The sequence below is a fragment of the Salvia splendens genome, unplaced genomic scaffold (genome assembly GCF_004379255.2).
Source record: "Salvia splendens isolate huo1 unplaced genomic scaffold, SspV2 ctg328, whole genome shotgun sequence".
In the NCBI taxonomy this organism is placed as follows: domain Eukaryota; kingdom Viridiplantae; phylum Streptophyta; class Magnoliopsida; order Lamiales; family Lamiaceae; genus Salvia; species Salvia splendens.
In genome coordinates, this window is record NW_024598971.1 from 15,674 (window position 1) to 21,461 (window position 5,788).

A 5,788-nucleotide genomic window follows, 5' to 3' on the forward strand; every position below is an offset into this window, starting at 1 on the left:
GGGCTTGCAGTAGCAGCGGTTCAAAATCCATATCGGTGGGTCCGTGATGTGATTTGATATTCTCGTAGAAGAGACTCTTCTTGCTCCTCTAATAGAAGGAGGGAACCACCAGTCAGAGAGCCGTACTTCATCATCTTTCAATTCAGTTGCTGTAGCGCCTGGCGCCTTCACCCGACCTTTCGGGGGATGTGAATGCTATCAGCGTGCTATGTGGAATTCTTTAGGCAGTGCAAAGGATAAAGAATCGGTATATTCAGGTTCGTTTAACAACCCCTTGCTCTCTTGTCTTCATTCCCAATCCTGCAGCTATAGCTAGGGCTTTGGAAAACGAGTACCAAATGGCTAACATCTCCTCCTTTAGCGGTCTTCCTCCTTCATGAAGGGGGAAAGATGCCCTTTCTAAGGAATGTAGTCATCGGCAAGGTCTTGACTTTCTTCTTTACAATTCATTGGAGCTAGGGATAATCTAGTTCAGTCATTACAGTTTAGAATGGAGGAAATAGAAAATAGGGGATGGGGTCAGTTACCGTTGGAAGGCTAGGCAACTAAAGTCGAAGTCGGCTAGCTGGTGGTTCCAAAAGAAGTTCATCAGACAGGGAAAGGATTACACTCTTTTATACTTCGGTCCCCTCACGAAGGCTTTCCCTAAAAAGGAAAGGGGCGAATACTGACAAAGCTAGCTCTAGCTCAGTCATCCACTACACTACGTTATTAACTCTGAAATGAAAGTTATTTTACTAGAAGGACGGACTCCGTGACCCTGGACTGAGTTCTTAGTATGGTCGGATAGCCATACTTGATAGGATAGAGTTCACCAAGAGATCATCCACCAAGAGAGCGTACCGTCAGGTCCTTTCTAGGTAGAGAGTTGCTAGAAGTCCTATCTGTAAGCCCGAGCCAGGACAGAAGAGCTAGATTGCTTAGAGCTAGGAGTTCGCCAAGAGCTGGAAGAGATCGGACACCTGAGGTCCTTAGGCGGGAGAGATCAATTCGTGATAGGCCTTCAAGATGAAGCTCCATGCTGTATCACGGGGGGTGTGACAGGCCCCCTCATTGTGGCTAAAGGGATACTGTATGTGTAGCAGGCGTGTGTGATTGAGTTCAAAAGGTAATTGGGCCGACTGATAGTCTCGATGGAGCAGAGGCCAAAGCTAGGATGGAGATGATTCAGAGACAGTTGGAACCCTACAATTTCATTCTGCGATTGAGTTTCTAGGCCAAGGTCCTCGGTGGTCTGTCGCCCTCCCTTGAAATGAGACAGCCTTTCGAAGAACCATCCGTCCGGTACAACAAAGAGTAGAGCTAGCTATCCAGATAGCTGATCTTGGGCCATATACCGAGCCGCTGACTTAAACGAGCACTAGACCGCTCACGGAGATATGGATTGACGAAAGAAGACAAACCCTAGACACACTGATTGTAAGTTAGTCTTCCGCTAATTCCAACTATTGATGTTCACTCTTTTTTCCAAAAATGTAAATTCCATAGAACTCCTTCATAATTCTACACTGGCATCAACAACCACAAGGGCTTTTTGACCCTTCCTTTGTTACCGGGCATTCATTCTTCCGCTACCAGCAAATGTCGATATCGGCAGTCTACCTTATTAAGGAAATCGAGCTAACATGTTCCTTATTTGACGATGCCTTTCTCCTACCCTTGCTTATAGACAGTGAGTGAGCGGAGAAAGAGCTCCGAGCCGATGCAAGACTGATAGGCTTCAGTTTCAGTCTGTTCCGCGTGAGCTCCAAGGGAAGCTGAATGTCATTCTGACAAGGAAGTACGCCACCAAGGCCGGAGTCACTAGGATATAATATAGAAGGTAAGCCCTACACTCAAGGGTTGGGAAAGGTGAATTGGAGAGAAGGGATTGACTTCACAAGAAAAGAAACTGATACAACAGTTCCAGCAGCTAAAAAGCAGGGAATCACATCTTGCCTATACCTGTACAAGACCGACGAACTCCTATCTTCCTTAATTAAGAAAGACTGACCACAGATAGGTTGTTTTAAGACAGACAGATGGTTCTAGAGACAGAAGACAAAGCAAGAAAGAAAGCTCTTAGGGAAGATGAGTATAGATAGCTGGGGGTTAGATAGCTTCGAGGAAAGCCTAGGGCACTCGATTACCATAAGGATCTCTTCTAGTCCGTCTACTTGACTCCTGTCTTTTTAGCTATAACAAGTGTAACCCTATAAGAATAAAGAATAGCCCCAATTAAGTAAATGTTCACTAAAGCGTCATAAGCCTTGAAAGATACCAAAAAGCCCAGTCCCAACAGTAGCTTCTATAATCTAATCTAAGGAAAAGGACGTGGTCCTCTCACTCCAGATCACGTGCTTCAGACGCTCTTATATGACTTATTTTCACCTCCTCAACAACACCAATCACTTCCCTTTTGGTGCCCGCCCGTACCAGCAATGTTACTTGGGCGCATGTGAGAGGGGTCCACGGGGAGCTGCACGAATCAACTTGATTCGTGACTTCTTTCATACCCAGACCTACCGACGGCCCAAGAGAACCAGACCCAACTGTATTAGCTGAATCAGCATGAATGGTTGCATCCGTGAAGTCGTCAGTCACAGCAGTAACCGTAGCACCCAGCTCTTGAGGATTTGCATCTTCAGTACCATGAGTGTCGGAATCAACAGCATCAACAATCGCGCCACCCAGATCTTGATGTTGCTGAGCGCCGATCGCGAGAGCTCCTTGCAAAACTTCAACCGAAGTACGAGATCTGCACCCAGCAGCCACTCTTCTATCACGGACATTATGGACTCGGCATTAGCCTCTTGCAACCTACCCGCACGACCAGAGGCCATCTCCTCACTAGAAGGATCGGATCTCTACCATTGATCGAAGCCTTAGGAGTCGTCATCCGCCGATAACAAACTTTCTGCTTGTTTCACTAAAACCAATTCCTTAGGTGGCAAGCCTAAGATGAAGCCCGTTTGGTTAGCACTATGCCCGGACCCCGCCAGAACTTCGCCTCTGGACATCCTTCGACACCTTTAGGTTAGGACGGCGAACGCTTATATCATTTCGCTAGGCTCGAAATCGTCCCCACTCAACAGAGAATCGTGGAGCAATTCTGTGATCAGGGCGCTGTCTGATTTCGCCTTCCACAAGCAAGATAGCGTAACGGCTCCGATAGGTAGAGCCGGGTCGACCTTCCCATCCCAACAGTAACGAAAGGCTTTGACGCAATCACTAAACCAGCTCCCGTGATCGGTTTCCAGTTAAGGTAAGGCTGTTTGCAGCTGAGAGGCGGAGCTATTTGCCGTATGACTTTGAGCTGTACGACAGGCACCTCTTTAATGGAGGGTTTCATCACGATTCTCTCATCTTGACCAAAGCAAGACCTTCCCCTTCCACGGCACACAAGCTGTGAGAGTGAAGGCAAGCTATCTCCATAAGGTGTTGTTAATCTTCTTTTCTTCGTCGACTCGAAAGCGAGTGAAGTAAAGAAATGTCGGAAAAGAGTTTATTGTGTGAAATGAGGAGCTTAGGAGGGAAAGGAAAGTTGGCATTTCCTTTTTGACTTCTCTGACGATAAGATATTCCCCAGTACTCCGACTACTACTAAAAGAGAGATGAACGTTCAGAATTCATAAATGAATCTTCATAATGGAAGGAAGATTCTCACCATGTTTCGGGATGCCTTCCCATTGTAATTGCGGTCCAAAAAAAAAAATGCGATCTTTTCCGACAAGTCTTTTTTCATTTAGAAGGAGGCCCCTTTTGCTTTAGCACAGGGCTAGAAAGAAGGCTGTGATCTCGACTCAGATGGCTTTTCACTCACGCGATATTCCTCATATGTCAAGGGCTGGTAAGGTTTGATGATGGGAAGAGACCTCTCGAGAAATGCAGCTGCGATTGCCACTGTCTGTGTCGATAGCAGAAAGTACGACTGGAACCTAGACTGCTAACGTTTATAAGACTCCTTCCTATGTCGGAGACAGAACCCCTTGTCTTCAGTCGCTATCCCTGGGTGGTACGCAGAAGTCACGGGTCCGTCCCGCCTCTCGTACACATACAGAAAAGAAAGAGACGGTTTGGAACCGGCCCAGGCCCCAACCCCAAAGAGAAACAATTCGAAGAAGGGGCCTCGAAAGAAGCGCACTCTCTGGTTTGTATGGATAGGGAAGATTTGTAAGTAATTTAGACTCTTCTTATCTTATCTTATGAGTTAAAGAAAGATGCTAGGTTAATGACTAGGGCCGGTCGTATAAATCCTTGTTCTTTTGTTCTGGGAAAGCGAAAGCCAGCACCTAAGAAGAGAGAACCTTCCTGTCCTTTAGTTCGGAGATAGAGGGAGCACGTTAGGGCGGATCAGAAAGAAGGAACTGAAACCTAAGTTCAATGCAGAATTCTTTTTGCGAGTGAAGTGAAAGTTCAGTTGACTATTGCTTTTTGGCAAGCGGAAGGTACAAGTGTCGCAGATCAAATTGTCGGCAAGCAAGCTCATAATAAACCTACTTTCCTTTCCGGCTAGTGGTAGCGGTTGAGAGCGAAGCGAACCTTTTCTTAATGTAATGTTCATTACCTTCTCCCCCTTTATTTCCATTCATATTCATTCCTTTCAGGATCAGTCGTGGTCTTACAAACTATACCGATGGTATGAACAAATCCCTTTCTTCATACAAAAGAAAGATGTTAGCCGCACGCCGTCTACCGTTGAGTTAGCAACCAAAATCAAAAAATTTCTAAGAACATAAAAAAAAAAGAAAGGCGGTAGGCCGAAGAACCGTTGAACGCTTCAACTTGGCCACTTCAGAAGGCGAAAGCTGGGCGAGAGACTAGGCCAACTTACTTCTTATTACTGCCATGCCATGGTTTAAGCTTTAGGCTCCATAGACGGAACTATGTATTTAGGTGGGAAAGAACGCATGCATGGAGATTCTGTCTCTCGGAGGTTCGAGAATCTATGAAAGGACATCTAAGACTAAGAAATAATTCAAGGAAGTCCATTACTGAGAGAAGTGGTGATCTCGTCTTGCTTGCTGGGAGAGAGGAAGCTTCCGGACCACCTTTTCCAGCCAGATAGCGAGCGATCACTCAGCAATGAACACTAACAGAAAGCGGCCGGGAATGAGTACCTATCCCTTACGGGAATCGAACCCGTGTCTTCGACATGAAAAGACGATGTCCTAACCACTGGACGAAAGGGACCAAAAAGCCATTCTTCATATACCTCAGCTCCGAGAATAGAAGTGGTTCATTTTGTTTCTATACGCAATTCAAGATTTCGTTTGTGTTCATGTTGGCGATTTCTGATGTGAATTCGTCGGGTCGTCCCCCCTTCCTACGGGTTCCCCCACCGACCCAGTGATACACCAACCACGCGCCTTTCCTTTCTCCGATCATAAAGTCCCCCGATCTCTTTCTTTGTCTTTCATCTCCCCCTGAACAGAATAAGTGACGGCCCCGAGAAAAAAAAAAATAGCTGACTTTCCTTTAAATATTTAAATAAAAGGAAAACTCGCTTTTACGTGCGAGTAACTATGAATGTCGAATGTCGTCTTCTTTCTTTATGTCACTCTTAGCACTAAAATATTGAACTCTCACTTGCGCCTGCTTTTATAAAATCTCATCCTTACTGGCCGCCTGCTGGTCTAAGCTTTATTTTATATCTATCTCTATTTCTTACTTACTTACTTTATCACAGCACAGGATTGCTCTTTAACCTAGCTTGAAAATGAACTGCCCCTTCAAAAAAAAGCTCACCTGGTCTCGAAAGGAAGGGGAAGCACTTAGCATTCCATTCACCTTAAAAAAGGCACTGAAC

The 5,788-nt window shown here is 45.7% G+C and overlaps 1 non-coding gene across 1 annotated transcript; it reads right to left on the reverse strand.

Moving 5' to 3' along the window:
* Positions 1 to 5,100: 5,100 nt before the first annotated feature.
* On the reverse strand, positions 5,101 to 5,172 carry TRNAE-UUC. The gene has a single exon. It is a non-coding gene; the product is annotated as a tRNA-Glu (tRNA).
* Between the last annotated feature and the right edge of the window lie 616 nt (positions 5,173 to 5,788).